General features: G+C 38.2%; 1 long non-coding RNA gene across 1 annotated transcript in view; it reads right to left on the bottom strand.

The window, feature by feature from the left end:
• Nucleotides 1–18677, bottom strand: part of LOC105081429 (uncharacterized) — a 667267-nt gene that overhangs the window by 596398 nt on the left and 52192 nt on the right. Inside the window, exon 9 of the long non-coding RNA XR_012499887.1 lies at nt 8785–8869. This is a non-coding gene — a long non-coding RNA (uncharacterized LOC105081429). The remainder of the gene's footprint in view (nt 1–8784; nt 8870–18677) is intronic.

Consider the following 18677-nt stretch of genomic DNA (forward strand, 5'->3'; position numbering starts at 1 on the left):
TGTAAAAGTAACCCTCCAGGGTAAGTTCCAAGTTCCGAATCCCAGTAGGCATCTGCCAGTCATCCTTGCTGGGAACGCTCCAGTCCTAGAGGAACTAAGGAGGTGCAAGTTCCACTGATGGAGGACACCACAAAAAAATGATACCACTTCCGTGTCTTTATTAACATATTCCAATATGCTACTGGTTAAATAAGACTCTTGAAAACTGAAGAACTACCACAGACATGGCCTTGGATGCCACGGTTCTCTGTAACATTTATTCCTGAGCTCTCACCTCTTCCTCACAAAGGGGTCTTGCCACAATCCTAAAGTCATTTGGACGACTGGAAAATCGCAATCAGGAAATAGTTGGTTTTCTGTCATGTCTTTATCGACTGTAACTTGTGAAACCCTCATACAGATAAATCCAACACCACAATAATTCAATATTTTTTCTCCAAAACAAAACCATTAGCATTTTATTAGAAGAAATATTTCATCTCCCTCACTTTCTATTTAAACACGCCACAGATGCAGCACTCTGTGTGGGTTGTTAGAAAGTCAAAGAATATAATTTCTTGATTAATTGCCATACACAGGATCCAAGTTATGCACAATTTTGGTAGTTAACCCCACCACCTCCCATAAGCAGTCCTGCTCAACCTTCCAAATAAGCACATTTCTGATAAATCACTTGGAGCTGTTTGAATGGATCAGGCTTTAAGTTATTTCTTGGGATAGATCATGTCATTTTCAATGTGCGGGAACTACAGGAGAGAAATTCCACAGTAAACTTCTGCTGTGGTATCTTCATTTCCCTTGCAGGCTTTAGGGAGTCTCAGTCAATATTTCTTATCTTATTTTTAAATATCTTGTGGTCTCAGAAATGGATGGTGATTCAGAAATTACATCAAGAGTCTAAAGACAGACTTCAATAAACACAGCAGTTCTATAATAGGAAAAGAAAATGCCTGTTGGTTTGAAGACTATTAGGAACCAAAGAGTTATTCTTAGTTAGGCCAGTTACAGTCAATCTCTCCAAAAGCAAGTTACCTCTTCTGCTCAACCATCCATCCATGTAACTGGGTGCTTGAATATAAATCACAAGGGTCCCTGGATACTGGTATAGCTGAATTCTGAGCTATGGATACCTTTTTATGGACTTTTTTCCCCACCACTGGGGAAAAGAAAGTTCTTGGGACAGTTTCCATATTGGTTATTTGACCAATGGAACGAACGATTTCCCCAAAACAACAGGGCTGACATCATTAAAGTCAGAGGGAAAAGGTCAGGTCACAGGTGACCTGAGCTGGAGGATGCTCTTTTATGCCATCCTACCTCAGTAAGTTACTATCCCACATTTTTATCAGGCAACCTCCAGCATGAAAATTCCTTGCAGGTGATCCTATATACCTCAATTATGCACTTCTTTTTCCAGTACACATGTAACTATAAAAAGTATCTCCTTATATTTCAAATAGGATTAGTCAACCCGCACATAAATGGCAAGTAACTGGCCTCTCTTGCCTTCATGGCCATTTCAGACCATCAGACAGCTCCTCCATTTCTCTGAAAATTTATCTTCTTTAACACTGGAGGAGTGTTTCCCTAAACGTGAATTTATTTGGGATTTATCCAGATAACCCTCCCTTCTTTAGTTCAAAAAGTGGGAGGGGGGGACAAGAATTCTGTTACAGATGACAGTCAATTAATCATGACTTTCCAGTAAATAAAGAATCACCCTTGGTACCCTTTTCTTGAGTCTCACATCCTTCTAATTCCGGGTCAATATATGTTCATTTAAAATAAAGAAAATTGCATTTATTTTTACTATTCTTTTTGGCTTGTATTATTGAAATGTTCCATAAAATTATATATATATATATATATATATATATATATATATACACACACACACACACACACACACACACACACACACACACACACACATAAATACCATATAGAAAATACCATAAGGAAGTCTCCCTGAAGCCTGTGCCAAGTTCTGTTTGCTTTGTTGTTGTTGCTTAGTCTTTTTCCTTTTTAAGTTTCCCGGACCATCCTGGCTTACCTTATTATTAGACTACAATCCATTCCCTAATTGACTCTTAAAAAGTGTTTTACTGAATATGCAAAATGAGAATGAAAGAGGGGGAAAAGGAAAAAAAAACATGAGCAAAAATGTCCTCTAAGTTTTCCTACACATATCCTATAATTTTCCAGTTGGCTTAACCACTCAACATATTTAAATAACCAACCAACATATTTATTTAACATTCGGCAGATGGACATGATAGAAACATCATGATTTTCAGATGTACTTTTATAACTGCAAGGTTTTCTTCGTGCCAGGATCACAACAGGTTCTTAAGGTAAAGCTGCCCCTACCTGCTGTTTCTTCGATATGAGAGCAACTCGCAACCTCAACATGTCCACTCAGACTAATTTAAATCCCTGACATTACAGTGGAAATCAAATCGTTCCCTTCAATCTATTTTTTACCCACAGCATAAAAGAGACTATTTTACATGTTAATAGTAATCTGATGTGGTTGTATAAATCTGATATAAATATGATACTCTGTTTGGAAATGATGCTAATTTAGTTTAAAATGGAGATTACATTTCAACTTGTAAAAGAGCAGGATGGAATATTAGTATTCATGGCTGTTATATAATTTCCCTTTACACTACACAAGTGTTACTCAAAATCCTTTCTGAGCCTCTTTGTCCAAAGATTTCCCATTCTTCCTATAAGAAAAAGGACTTCTCTATTTAACTACAAGTTAAACAGGTGGTACAGACCCTTGAAAAAAGATTAACCACAACATTATAAATGCATTTTTGAAGAAACATTTAAAGTTACAGTGTAATAAACTGAACAGAATGTCATAAGAATGTCAAACTGGGCACAGTAAAAATAAATGTTATTCCCAAGGAAAATAAAAAGTCTGCATATTTATGTAACATTCAGCAGATGGACGTGATATTAATATAGGGTTTTCAGTTGTACTTTTATAGCTACTAGATTTTCTTGCCTAACTTGGCAACCCGAGGCACCATTTGAGTTTTGGATTTGGACAATACTGCAACAGATGTCCAGACCAATAAAATAAATTCCTCAAGGGCTCTGCTTAATTTGTGTAATTGATCAATTTTGGTTACACAGGCCTCAGCTCACCAGCATGTAACTGCCTTCCACAAAAGCTCTGCAGTGGGGATTTCGTTCCATATGTTACAAGGGTTTATGGACTCTCTCTGACAAGGCTGCAAAGAGAACAGGGCCTGTGGTGACACCTGTTGGCAACCAGCGGTGAGAAACAAGTACCGATACGGTGGATGGTTCCCGGGGCAGTTTTTCTCAACCTCAGCACTCCTGGCATTTTGGGCCAGTTTTTGTCATGGGGGTTCTGTGGTGCACTGCAGGATGTTTAGCAGCATCCCTCACCTCTCCCACTAATAGAACCAAAAATGTCTTTAGACCTTGCCAAATACCCCCAAGACAACAACATCTCCCCAGGTGAGAACTGTTGCTATGGTAGGGTGGATTCTTCTGGAATGACTTAAGATTGCTCAGTTTTATAAACAGAACATAGGACACTTTTCCCCTCCTTGCAGTGAAGTTTCTCAATCTAATTGCAGTTTTACAGACAACTCACAAAACCTATGGCCTGATAAAGGATAACCACAATACTCGTGCGGGAGCACAGCCCCATCATTGCATGCAGGCCGGTGGTAATTAAGACATGAATTTTGAAACCCAACTCTCAATGTTCATCACTCACCTATTAAACTTGCCAGAGTTGCTACGTTAATTATCTCCCTGTATCCTTGATTTAGCATAATACGGCCTGCAGCCTGTGACAGAAATTAAAGGAAAGACCGGTGACCTCTTTTGTGATTGTGCTAATAACTACATGATAATAAATTAGTTTTCAATTTTCGGAAGACTTTACATGGTAAAAAAAAAAATGGAGCAAGTACAATACACAAACTTAAAAGAAGATGGCTGAGCAGCACCAACTTTGAGACTGTTTTTAGAAATTTGTTTCCAATCAATGACAACAGGAAACTCGAACAATTGTGATGTTATTTACCAGGCAGGAAACATTACTGGATATACTAGTAATGAGATGATGTCAGTTTATTTCCTACATTGGATGTTGTAACATTAAAAGCCTACTCATTTGATGTTTTCAGGGATAAAGGAAATTATGATACCTACACACTGTACACATAGCACACAGGACACTCACACAAAAGATTTCTGCAGTCAGACATATTGACTTGAAGGATTTTTACTAATATCAGAATAAAAACATGCAAAGTAGAATGACTTATATAGTGATAAAGAAGGACCATGACTTCTTGGAATGTTTTGTGCCTTTCTTACATCTGCTCCTGCCTCTAACAGCTTTCTTCCTTTGGCTGACAAAACACAAATAAGAATGTACAGGAAGCATGCCCTCACTCTGATGTACAATAATATGTAGCTAATTAGAAGAACGCCAGCTCATTATGCTAGGCAGTAGGAAGTAAGAACCTACATGAAAGCATGACACTTGCTAAGCCCTAGGATGGTGTCAAAGCTGAACTGGCCTCACTTTCTTCTATTTCTTTATAGACTTGGTTGGAAGGCAATTTCATTCCTTTAAAACCAAGAGTTTTGACTTTCAGGGAGAAGGATCCCTTGAACACTGCACCATCTTCTGGCCAAATACTAAACTACAAGTTCTTAATTAAAGGGTAAAGTTACAATTTTCTAAGAATGTCTGCTGGTTTAGCACTTGGTATACTTTATTACTCCTATTTTCAGACAGCATAACAGATCGATGAGAAATAAGAAACGTCTTCCTTCTAATTAAATGAAAAGGTGGTGGAACTGTCTTTTAAAACAGCTTTGTGTTTCACAGTCTTAAATAATTTTTGATCCCACAAGTATTCATGGAAAGCCCTGTATATATTTGGCATTTACAATACACTGATTGGGGCCCAAAGAGGTATACAACATGGTTCTGGCCCTCTGAAAGCTCACAACCTATCCATACAATGACGCACTGTAAAATGGGTGAATTCTGAAGAGCCTAGACCAGAAATGATTCAAGGGGAGATCTGAGGACTGACCTTGGTGGAAAAGATTTATTCCAGACAGTGGGTCTTGAATCTTGATGAACAGTGATGATGTTGCCATTACTGATGCTTAAAAAATGCAAGGCACTGTGCTAAGTCCTAACAAATATTACCTTAATTAATCCTCAAAACCACCTCATCTTGCTGACGAGTATCCTGGCAATGGAGTGGAAGAGATTAAGACTCAATCTTAGCTCAGCTAGACTCCACAGCCCATGCTCAGAACCACCTTGCTTGTACTATCTTCCATGATAAGGATTAGATTCTCAGAAAGGATGACAGAGGGGGTTTCTGGAGGAATGGGACAAGTTTAATAAAAGCGCAGAGAGAGGCAAGTGCAGGGCCAGCTCTATCATTTCCCTCTAGAAGAGATGCAGGATAAAAATCTCTTCGGGGGAAGGTAAAGCTGAGGGACTTACCTGCTTGAAGCTGCATTCGCAGAGGAAGCAAACAAACAGATCCTGCCCAGAGAAAGTAAGAGCCAGTGGGACCATGGGAAGGGCTAACCTCCAGGCCATCCACGGATGCTGCTGCTGAGAGCACGTGCTCCCTTCTCAAAGAAGAGTGAGGAAACCAGTGGAGGTAAATAGCTATAAGGTTCAGAGGGCAATTCGAGGAAACTAGATGGGAAAAGCAGGTTGGAAAAGACAAAACACGTTTAGAGAGCTAACAACAATATGAAGGTTCCAAAGGAATAAATAGTAAGCAGTAGTTTCCTTCACTGGTATAATCATTCATTCAGTCATCAAAATGATTTTGTTCAAGAGCAAAGGATCTTAGGAGGTGGCAGGATCAAGTGAGGATTTTGCCAGTTAAGGCTGACCTGGTCACTATCCACAGCAAAGAAAGTCAGTCTAGAGAGAGTAAAGGGAGATGCTACAGAAATAAGGCACAGTGAGAGAGTATAGGTAGGAAGAGCACGGTAATTAGCAGAGATTGATGGAGCCAGTCTCCAGAAAGGTTCTTTTCAAAGATACGTAAATAATTCGATCATAGCCTACAACAGGGACCGCAGACTCAGATTTGCCGCCAAGTAGTAAATGTGCACGGTGGCCTGGCCAGGTGAAACGAGGAGGGAGTGGTAGAGGGGTGGCAACCTGGAGGCATCGTGCCCTGTCTAAAGGGGACAGCTGAGCCTCAGCTCAGGCCAAAACAAGAACCCAGAATTGCCAGATGCTCTGATATTTCAAGACAAGCTAAAAAGACAGGTTTCTAAATACAGTCTCTCAATGTGTATGTTGTAAGAAATTTTAAAGAATTTTAAAACACTATGTGAGCCAAACAAAACACATCTGTAGTGCAAATGGGGCCCACAGGTTGCCAATTTAGGACCCCGGGCTTAGAGGAAAGATGTGAGCGTGGTCCTCAGACCTGGTCATGGCTCTGAGTGCCTGAGTTCCAGTTGTATTTACCAGAGAGGGAAGTGGTCTCAACTGGAAGGTCTTGCCAGCATCTGGACCACAACATGCCCAAACCCAAATTCATTTTCTTTCCCCCACCCCCCTCCTCCTTGCTGTGCCTATCTGTTCTGGATACCACTGCCAGGGCCAAAGTCCTCACCTTGGAAATGGCTTCCCTCTTTCCTTTACTCAACCTTCCAGAAGTCACATCCAAAAGTCATATCCTCTGCAGTGACTTGCGTACATCCTTCTTTTTGACCTATCTCCACTGTCATCATCCCTAGTTGAAGCTCTTGTGACTTCCAATCTACACCTCTGAGATAATTTCCACACCTCCACTCCCTCCCTGTTCTTCTCATGCTACACGTATCACTGGACTCATCTTTCTAAAATATAGTTCTTTTTTGCCACCCACTTCAGACTCGGCCCAGAAACTTGTAATGACTTTCATCATTACTTATTCACATAAGCACAAACAACTTCAGCCAACCTGCATCCATTATGCTTCATGATAAGGCATCATAACACAGTCACAACAGCCCAGTATTTCTTTCCAACTGAAATGCTCTTCCATATCTGTACATATCCTAAGCTTCTGAAAGTGTGAATGACCCAATTTCCAAATGCTGCCCAAGTTTTCATGTATGTGGATCAGAGTTTCTCAGTGTCAGAACTACAGACATTTGGGGTCAGATAATTTTTTTTTTTTTTTGAGGTGAGGGGAAAGACTGTCCTGTGCATTGCAGGATTTTTAGTAGCATTTCTGGCCCCTATGCACTAGGTATCAGTAGCATCTCCCCCTAGTTGTGACTACCAAACAGGATGTGATGGAAACAGCTGAGCCCTCATTTCTCTCAGGATAACCTTCAACTTAACTTGAACTCTCTAGATCTTCACCAATGGGTAGCAGAAAAGTTTGCTGAGAAACAGCCAGAGTGACTAAGGAAGGCTGGCCACTGATGAAATGTTATTGTGTATGAATTATAAAGAGTTAGCACATCTCTTGACTTTTTGATCTCTTATCAGAGTAAAACCACTTCCCCCAAGAGGTTTTGCCTCCTTGAGTCCTGTGCTAGGACAAATTCCCTTACTCTAGGTTCTCACAGAACAGACTTATTATTATAATCACTCATTTAATGTTGGTTTCTCTTCTGGGCTGTACCATCCATGAGGGCACAGACCTGTGTGTCATCATCACAGGCTCCTAACACAGTGCCCGACATGGAGAGGGCACAAGCTAATCAACCTTCCAATAACAGAGCTCCCTCTCATCAAATTCTAGCAAATCCCTAGTCTCTTTTTCCTTTCAGATGCAGCTCAGGAAAAATTGATAAATGATATCCATGAAGACATCCCTAACACACACCAACCGACAATGACCTTTCTTCTCCTATAAATCTAGACAGCGCTTCTCAGTGCTTGTTACTCGTCGGTTTCCATATAGATCATGACCACCAATGAAATTCAAGATCTTCAAGAGAGTCTCTATCTTCAAGTTTTTTTTTTTTATTACCACCTTTAATAATAAGTATACAGGTGATAGTTCAAAGTATTTGCAGGTAAAATGAATAAATGATCGTGTTAGTCACTAAAACGGCTGAAAAGCTTTCCATAACCAAATGGAATCTTGGAAACCAAATTTTGAATTCATGCTGTCTAAAATGCTTACCTAATGTTTTCTTCCCGTATTTTAAAATTAAATTTCTATTGATTCAAGTTCAATTATTATTTACTTGTACAATAAATATGTCACTTTACAAATAATGTATATAAAAACCTTCCAGCAGCACACATTTTTATCATCCTACAAGTCTGTGGTCTGGTGGAATGAGTTCTTTGTTATAAAAATACATAGAGTTGTGAATTTAAGCAGGTCAATTAGCATTCCTGGTTTCCTCAATCCATAAAATGGGTACATTAATATCCGTCTGCTGTCAAGGGTAGTAAAAATACCTAGAAGCTTAGGGTTTGGAGTTCTACAAGTCAGATCCAAAACTGTATTCTACCTCATGACAGCTGTGGGCTCTTAGTCAATTATTTATTCTCTCTGCCTTGGTTTCTAGCAGATATAAACTTCTATATATAAAATAAACAATAAAGTCCTACTGTATAGCACAGAGAACTATATTCAGTAGCTTGTAATAACTTATAGTGAAAAAGAATATGAAAAAGAATACATATGTGTGTAACTGAACCACTACAATACACACCAGAAACTAACACAACATTGTAAATCAACTATTCTTCAACTAAAAAAAAAAAATAGAACTTACCTATTGAGAGACATACATGATGATGTTAATTGCTGGGAAGTTGCTGGTAATCAGCAAGTGCTCAGTGAATGCAGGTCTTCTATAACTATAGAGAAAGAAATGAGAGAATGTAATCAGAAAAGAATTCTGGACAAGAATACTTTTGAGGGGTGACCCATTTCTTGATGATTGGAAAGTTAAGTGATAACAAGATTAGTTACCTAATATCCATTTAAACAAAATTCTAACTTCTCAGTCCTGTGGCCACAAAGTCAGCCCAGAGTTTTTGGACTGAGACTGGATCTGGACCCAGGACAGGCAGTATAGTTCAAAGGGTATAAACCTGTCATTTTCCCCATTGCTCTTGGAATTTCAAGGACACCTTTTCATTAAATCTGGTGATTCTAAATATCCAAATCTCTTCTGAGTTAGTTGGACTTTGCACCAAAACGGAGGCAAACTAGAACTGTAGGTTCAAATTCATGTCAAGCAGAAACCAGCTTCATGCTACAGAGTTCAGTGCCCATTCCAAGCCCTGGTAGTGAGACCCTTTCACATTCCACAAACTGGGTGGAGAGAATAGTCTTCATCCATCTCTTGCTCCTCCTGTGCAGTACAAGCCGCGACTCCCTCTATTTATGTCTGTAAACCTGCCTTTCCTCATCAACTCTCTTAAGCCTGAATGAAATTCAACTAAATTCATGGGTTAGATAGCATTTTTCTCAAAAGGAAAAAACAAGAAATATCTTGACCAATTCAGATCCCCAGTTTTTTATATGTGTATTTCATTCACTCAACCAATACTGATCTTCAATTGAAATATCAAATAAATGTCTCAAATTTCCCTTTCACTCTGGCTCTGAGGCTCTGGATTTTGTTTGACCTTGAACAAGATTTTACTCTCAAATTTCCCATCAATAAAGCAGAGATAATGACAGTACTTGCCCACTGCATGGGGGAATTGTAAAACTTAATTAATTGAAATCTTGGATGAAGTGTGCTTGCAACACCAACGTTCTGCATTACTTCCTGACCTGTATATGAATGAGTGTTAATTTAAAAAGACAAATTCTCCAATTTATAGCATGACTGTACAGTGGAGTTTTACATACACACACACACACACGTGCTCATCCATATACATATGTATATGCATATGTATCGCTTGGCATTTATACGAATGTGTGATTTCAGCAGCAAATCAGCCAAAGGAAAAATTAGCTCCAGTTTTTTCCAAGGGAAATAATTTTCTGTTCATGTTCTGTTATTTTCAAAAGACTCTAATGCTGTTATTTCAAAACTAAATATCCTCAAACAAGGCAAAGACAATTCTTCGTTGAATTATGCCTACAGATGCCAAAGTTTTAGTGTTGTGTTAAAGTCCTACAGGAATAATCCAAAATTTTGAAAATGTATATGGAAACATTCTTTTAAAATGAATTTAAAATATTCCACCCTTTTAGGATCAGATAACCTTAGAAAGAAGATAAATAAACATTCAACAAGAGAGAGGGATGGGAGGAGGAAAGACAGAGAAGAAGGGCCTGAAGAACTCAGTCATCCCTTTCCCCTCCCCAAGAGAAAATTACAAATCACCAATAAAATTTATTCTGCATTCTTGCTCAACTAAAAGTTAGGCAGGGTCGTTGTGAGACAAAATAATAGAAAGGAGGCGCTCTGATGTCATTTAGTAGGAGTATTAAGAAGCTATGTCTCTTTCTCTTGGCACAGATCTCTGGCTATCACATCAGTAAATTCCAGCCTGCCTTTTTTTAGGACACAAACAGATTAGATATTTCTTACAGCTAAATGTTTTCTCTGGATGCAGCTACTTTCATAGTTGATTAGTTGACTAAAAGTCATAGTATTTTTAAACTAGTTCGTTTATATAGATAAGGCTTTTTTTTTTTCCCCCAACATAACACCAGTTAACTTTGGCGTCAAAATACGGCCTCCTGTCATAGGAAAAGTACATGCAACTGATGAGGACTGAACACTGCCTAATACTCACAGTGGGATGAATACATGGCTTAATAAGGCTGTTTATCTTCTAGCAAGAATGAGGATCTTTTATTAAGTAATACTCTATCTTAACACCTAAATAAGTGTCAGATGTGAAATATAAACATTTTTATAGATATGCTATGAATTTTAATATCATTTGACTTTATTATTTTCTACCTACACAGTATATATTCATTAACATTTTTCATGGAGAGAAGGACCACATATAAAACACCAAATAGTTTTTTTAAAAAGGAAAAGAGGGCAGAGTTCTCTCTAAATAAACAAATTCAAACAGAAAACAAAAGTAGAAAACCTGAAACAAGAAATAATTGTTGATGAACTAATACAGCTTTTAAGAAGCTACTAAATTCTTCTTTCTATTGTTGAAATCATTTTAATTCATATTCCTCATTAATTTAAGGCAGGAATTTTTGTGTTTTGTTTACTACTAGATCCTCACAGCCTAGACCACTGCCTGACATACAGTAGGTGTTCAAAAAAATCTTTGCTGAATAAAGGAACAAAGGAAGAGAGCCTGTCAAGTCGGGACATAAAATCTGAAATTGGTCAAAAGCAATAGGGATCCCAAGGATCCCTTTGTCTGTCACTGTGAGATTTCTTAAGAAGAAGAAAAAAAACATATGAAAATAATCAGTAAATGAGGCTCTAGATCAGTCTACAAACCTGACAATAAGAAAACAGAAAGTATGCAAAAGATAATTGGAATATTACACTCCTCTTTCACAGGAGTAAGACAACCTCACTTTCATCAAGAAAGAAGTGGATTTGAAGTAGCAAGAAGACATCAGATGAAAAAAACTGCCACAGAGTAAGGGGCTCAATAAATACCTCTGAATAAATGAAAGGGTATCCACAAACCGTAACTGTTCTCAAAGAGCTCATGGTCCACAGGGTAAGAAATAAATAGGCAGATTCAAATCCTGATAGAAAAGAAGGTAAAAATAGGTGAGAAAGGTGACAAAATTAAAAGGAAAACTGATCCTTCTTTTTCCAACATATGACACATTTGGAATTTGTGCAAAATCGCGTATGTCTTCGAAAGGACACAATGGATCACTAGAGGTAAGTTCCACAAAGCGTCTCGGAAATACAGATTAATAAATCTTAGAATTTTTATATGAGAGAATAACGAAGAACTCAAAATCTTCTGGAATGATGAAAGCTCAAGGGAATACGATTGGAGGTTGAAAAATGTACAAAATAAATGGCATGAATAAGCACCTGTCCAAAAAAGCTCAAGAATTGTGGAATGAGAGATAGCTCACACAGTGTTACATTGGTGCATTTATGATAAACTTTTAAAAATACCAGAACCAAATATAGCACAGACTGAAAATATAAATGTATTGGGGCATATATAGAAAAAAATCACGATAAAAGATGACTCTCATAGCCTGAGGTAAATCTAACCTATGGCCATGGGTTGTTTTTTTTTAAACTCTTTATTACAAAAACATCACACATATACAAATTTAGATATGCATGTATTCATCCATCACCCAGCTTCAGTAATTATCAATCCACAGTCAGTGTCATTTCATTCATACCCCTTGTTTCATTTATATCCACTTCCCTGCCCTAACCCTTGGATCATTTTGAAACAAATCTCCAACACTGCATCATTTATCTGTAAAGATTTCAGTAAATATTTTAAAAACATAAGGTCACTTAACAAAAAAAAAAAAGCTAACTATAATACCAACAGCACACCCCAAAAAACGAACACTAATTCCTCAACATCATCAAATACCCACTCCATTTCAAAATTCTGATAGATACGCAATAGCATTTTTAAAAATCAGTAATTTATTGTCACATTTGAAAACAGAGCTATTTCAACCAAGTCTAGGTTTCTGACTTCTTTCTCTCTTAATAAAAATATCTAGCAACTCTGGGTAAACATTCTGGAACAGCAACACTGAGCAAAAATGACGTAGCCACTTTCCCTTTTATGCAGGTCTTGCACCCTGCAGCCCACCCCACTCCTCACCACTCCCTGCTGTCCTGCCCACTACACAATCCACACATCTACATCACCTGTCTGTCTCTCAGCCACAAATGAGCCTACAATCCTAAATCTAAGATAATAGAAATTTTGGATACTTGGACCCCATCCTATAGCTTTGAGGTTAATGATGTTGTAAGTGGTGACCACACTCATGATTTAGCTTTTCAGACTTCAGTAAGTCACAGACAGAACAGAAAGGAACAACCCTGAAGACAAATGCTCCAATTTGAGGGTCAAACCACGGGCAGAACCAGAGAAGATGCAAAGTCAACAGACAAGGAAGCCAAGAGGTGGGGTATGGAGGAGTTATGAGGCAGACTGATTTGATTAGTTCAAGAATTATTTGGAGAACCAAATTATGTGTTGGGCTCTCCTCTCAGCAATGCATTCCAAGATCTGGAGATGGGTAATGTTGCTTTTAAAGGAGTTATGCCAAGTCCAACACTACATAAAGCCTTCCCTTCTTCCCCATTCATTTGTCAGTTCTGAAATGTGAGAATGCAAGCACAGTAGGTTAAATTAAAAGTGTAGTCACTGGGGCGACATATTAATGCTCTTAAAATTGAAACTAAAATTAAAATCTAAAACAAGATCTCGTACACTCACCTATATCTTATATGTGCACTCCTTTTCAGACACGTTGGAATGCTCAGCACTCAGTGGAAGAAAATAAAATGGTGTGTGTTTGACAACCAGATGCTATTCAAAATTAAAAGAGCTTAATTTTAAGACTGGCAGAAGAGAAGACGTATAATTTGCTTACTGTGCACACAGTAAATTAAAAACTAAAAAAAGGCAATGAGTATGAAATATTAAGTATTTACTTCTCAGGGTATTTTTGTGCACTTTGATATTAATGGCTAATAATAATTACTGTACCTTACCCAAGACACACCTAGACTGAGAAATTAAATTCCTAGCATATGGGGAGATATACCAGTCGATGCACATGCTTAATTCCCATTATGTTAATAGAACCAGAGGAAATGCACCCAAGGGAAAAAAAAAAAAAAGAGATACCAGAAACTTAATATAATGGGAAATCTGGAAGGGTCTTTTTCCTTGGAAGTAGGTGAATTAATTTTTGTTAAAATGTCTCAAAATAAATATGTATCCAGGACAGAAAAGCTGAGTACATAAATGACTTCATGGAAAATAACTCCCACAATTGACACTTGTCTCCTTGTGTATGAAAATGTGAACATGGCCTGGGACTCCATAAGGATGCTTAGACAAGGAAATCAGTCATTCATCTGAGACCCCACCACTGCTCACGTCTTTAAAGGGGAGATGTCTTGCCTTTTCTTTTCTATTTGTTAATTCTAATTCCCTATTAAAGAGTCTGACCACGGGGATACAAACTCCAGTCACTATCAGAGCCATGCCTCCATGTCACACATGGAAAAGGCTAGAGGCCCTGGAGCAGGTAACTTGGGAGTCAAGAGGCTGGAGCTCTAGAGCAAGCCACTAGGATGACCTTGATCTTGACCTCAGTATTTATATCTGGAAAGAAGGATGCTAATAAGCCCTATCCACTTACTTGACAAAATCAAAAAGTCTCCAAAACAATGCCATGTATGGATGAAGGTAACTACACAAGGCAGAGCACTCTACAACTGCAGGGACCACAAGCAGTTTAGTGCTGTATGCTCTGCTTTTCAGAGCTTTGATTCATTTATTATCAGTTTTTTGTCTTTTGGCCTTTTTTCAAATATAAGAGTAATACACATCAGTATAAACAAATTAGAGTAAGATAAGCAGACAGAAGAGGGGGTATTATTCACGTTCCCACCACACCAAAATAACACCCATTAACACTGTATGTATATGTAACATATATATATACACACACACACATATACATACGCAGATATATATATACATCTAAAGCCAGTGTTGCCCCCTACCCCTACCCCAGGTGACATCTGGCAATTTCTGGAGACATTTTTGGTTATTCACAATACAGGAAGAGGTGGATGAGAGGTGCTAAGGACATCTTGTGAGCAGAGGCCCAAGATGCTGCTGAACCTTCTACAATGCGTAACACAGCCATCTGCAATAGAGAATTACCCAACCCCAAATGTCAATAGTGCTGAGGATGACAAACCCTGATCTAATACACCTGTGTATAGGTGTACATAGCATCATATACAGCACTGATGTTAGAATGCCATTCTGAAATGTCTTTCACCAAACTGTGCTAGGTGGAATGGCAGTCCCAGAATCCCACAATGAACCAATGTTTGCTGCTATGATAACAACATACCAGCAATAAGTGAAACTTAACACTGAAATTATAAAATATTTCTCCATGTACATTTAACGGAGGCAGTGTTTATGATAATACGACACCATTTATCATTTGCTCTCCCAAATTCTTCAGTAACTGTAGGAAGCTACTGGGGTGACAGGGATGAGGAGAGCTAGGATGGCTCTTGCGGGATCAGACTGAAGGCTGCTGCTTTGTCACTGACTTCTACAAAATACATTTCTTGATATCCTGATACTGCAGCTGAGGCACACTGACATTAGACTGACCATCAAGAGTACACAAGAGATTCAGATTACTAAGGGGGCATTGGTAAATTGTGGGCCATTTTTTTTTTTTTTGGCTTTTCTTATGAATGAGTAGTTAAGAGTTAAGAAAATAAATAAGTTATATATTTTAAATTCTCTTTAATAAAAGTAAATATCACTTTTACACAGCTAAGAAATCAAACAGCAAAACTCTATCAAAATAAATTGAATAATTAAGTTAATAGAAATGGAAAGATATCAAATAGAAAAGACATTCCACAATTTCTTCTTAAAGAACACTGTACAAAAAGAGACCAGTTAAATGAGATCAACCTCAAAATCAAAATCAGAAGTATTATCTTATTTTTGACTTAGTAATATACAGTACACACCTTTACAGGTTATGTTTTATATATATATCATTTAACACCACAAAAATATATCATTGTATAGGTACTTATAATTTACCTAATCAATAACTTACTGTAAGTATTTACATTATTTCCAATCTTTCATTAAATTAAACATTACTCTGAACATCTTCATTGTGAAGTCCTTACCTACATTTTGAATTATACTGTGAAATTGGTAGAGTTGAATTAAAAGTCAAAGTGTAGGAATCATACCTCCATTGCCCTCCAAGAGATTTTACTGGAAAGCAAAATTCAACCTCACCTTGATACTTACTGTTTTACCTTCTCTAACAATCGGACCCTATTCATGAAAGTAGTGCCCACTTCAGTTCCTTGTGAGCAGGTGTGTTTTCAGTGACAGGGATTATTTTAGGCAATAGGAAATAGGCCACAGCTTGTCTAAACCTGCCTATATTAAAGTGACTGCCAGGTTTTCATTCAACCGAGTACTAACCACTTAATTATCATTCAGGTAAAAGTTCAGAGACAGACCCATAGCAAATCTGATTCAGCCATGAGGGAAGCCCTCATTAACAGTCAAAACTAACCTACTAACCTCATCCAACTATGTGTCAATTCAATTTTCATATGTAATTAATGTTTAAAATGTCCCCAAGCACCACATACAGGCCTCCTCCTTCTGATGGGTTCTCAGCAAACACTCATGGAGACAGACCTTATCTGAAGTTCCAGACCTTTCTTTTGTTGTCCCTATGGTTAAGAATTTGGCCTTTATTCTTCTTCTGGGAGCTGCTCAGCTCAACTAGAAGACACTGGAAATGGTTTGGCCAACTCAATGCAAGACACATGAGGTTCCCAAGGCAGGTGTCTTTTAAGTCATTACAGCAGACTGTGTTCACGCTTGGGCATATATGCCATCTATACAAAACCTTTCTTATCAAGTGGAAAGGGTTCCTCAAATGTGAAGAGGGCTCCCTGTTTCAATAACATGGACTGTGATGTCATGGTATTGCAGTTGTCCTCTCCGGCCACTAGGGTGCCGTTTTCTGCTCCAAAAAGGAACTGGCTAGATGGGGCCTCCAGCCTATAATACCTCCTTCCAAGTGTGAATGTATTCTTTCCCGCCTCGCTAGCAAGTTTTACTTTTCCAGCTTGGCACATAGAATCTTGCAAGTCTCCCTGGAAGGTGACTCATATTTAAATATGAATGGGGCAGCTGGCTTCTGTTATCTTAAAGGGTTACATTATGTCATTGCACATTTTCAACTGGGGTAAAAACAAACTGTGCTCTTTCTACACATCAACTCCAGTAATATATATATTTGTACAAGATCACAGGGACTTATAAACTGTCTGAAAATTTTCCAGCTCTAAAAATTAAGACCAATGTACTACGTTTCTTAGTAATTCAGCAACAACTGAAAAAAAAATCCTTTTGTTACCTGTCAGGCTGTTTAGGATTATTTCTAAAGAAATGATGATAATGATCATGATGATGATGGCAAGGATGATACTGACAAGAGCAATGATAATAAATCATGTTAACATTCACCTTACACCCAGGACTATACCAACAGCTTGACATGTAGTCTTCGCTACTATCCAAAGAAAGAGGTACTCTTGATTGTTCCCAACCTTCAGATGACGACACTAAGGGCTCATTGAGAAAAAGGTCAAAGAGTTAGAAAATGGTAGAGGCAGGGTTTGAAAGTAGCCCATTTTAGCTCCAAAGCCTATGCTCTTAACCATTATGATACACATTCATCCACAGATCTTAGTAAATAATTTTCTAAGGCTCTGGGGTAAGCAAATCTTCGATTTTCCTCAGGATACATTTCTTTTAGGAAACACTTCCCGGCCACCTCAGGCTGGGTGAGATGTCCTGAACTCTCCTAGGTACCACATACATAAGCCCTCTGTTAGACCAGGCAGCATCCTCAGCACCCTCTATTTTAACAACCCCTTTGTAGTCACTCCTGCCCCTACAATAGAGTGAGAAGTTCTTCAGGACACCAAGCTTAATTTCTTCTAACAGCATCCCATACCTGGTAGCCACTTGGTAAGTGTTTGATCAAAGAATGAATATTTGAGCAAATATGTGATATCCTTTTTTGTAGAGCAGAGAAGTGGAATCTCAGCCCTGTATTCCTCTTCTATTTTCAAATCATCCTCCATCATGAAATTTACCACACTGGAAAGTTATCCCACAACCTGTCTCCTTCCAAAGAATGGCGGGCACTGCAGCTGGACCACCTGGGTTAGAATCCTGGGCCACCCTTCCCTTGTTGTAGATCCAGGGTTTAACCGTCTTGCGTCTGTTTCCATAACAGTGAAATGGGTTCTTCAGCAGCACCTAATCCACACTACAGAGCTGGGAGATGGGTTAAATATCATAATGCAGGTACTGTGATTAGATTAGTGACTGACAGGGAGCAAAAGCTTAGTAAAAGCTAAGCACAGTAGTAATAACAATAGTATCAACAGTTGTAGGGACAAAAACAATAGTATTAGCAGTAAAAGTATTCTCTGAAAAACTGAGCATAAGAAATCAAGGAGGAAAGCTGAGGACACAGCTTCGCTTTTTAAAAGTGTATATGCTACTTGGTGCTTTCCCTGTAAGGAACGTAACTAACCTTATCAAAAACAGTACACATCTTTAAATACCATCCCTCCCCCCCCAAAAAGTTATAATATAATCACTTTTACGTGCCAAGGACTATACTAAACTTTAATGAGCATTATGTAATTTAATCTTTATAACAACATTTCAAGGTAAGTCCTGTTAACCTCAGTTACAGATAAGGAAGTAAAGATTCAGAGAGGTATAGTCATCTGCCCAGACCCACACAGCTGGTAAGTTATGGAGCCAGGAAATAAGCTTGAATTTATTTACTTAATGGCCTGTCCCTTCCGCTAGACTGAAAGCACCATAACTATTCTGTTCATTATGGTATTCACAGCCCATAGCATGGTGCATAATAGCAATA

This window comes from Camelus bactrianus, chromosome 17, assembly GCF_048773025.1.
Source record: "Camelus bactrianus isolate YW-2024 breed Bactrian camel chromosome 17, ASM4877302v1, whole genome shotgun sequence".
Taxonomy (NCBI): Eukaryota; Metazoa; Chordata; class Mammalia; order Artiodactyla; family Camelidae; genus Camelus; species Camelus bactrianus.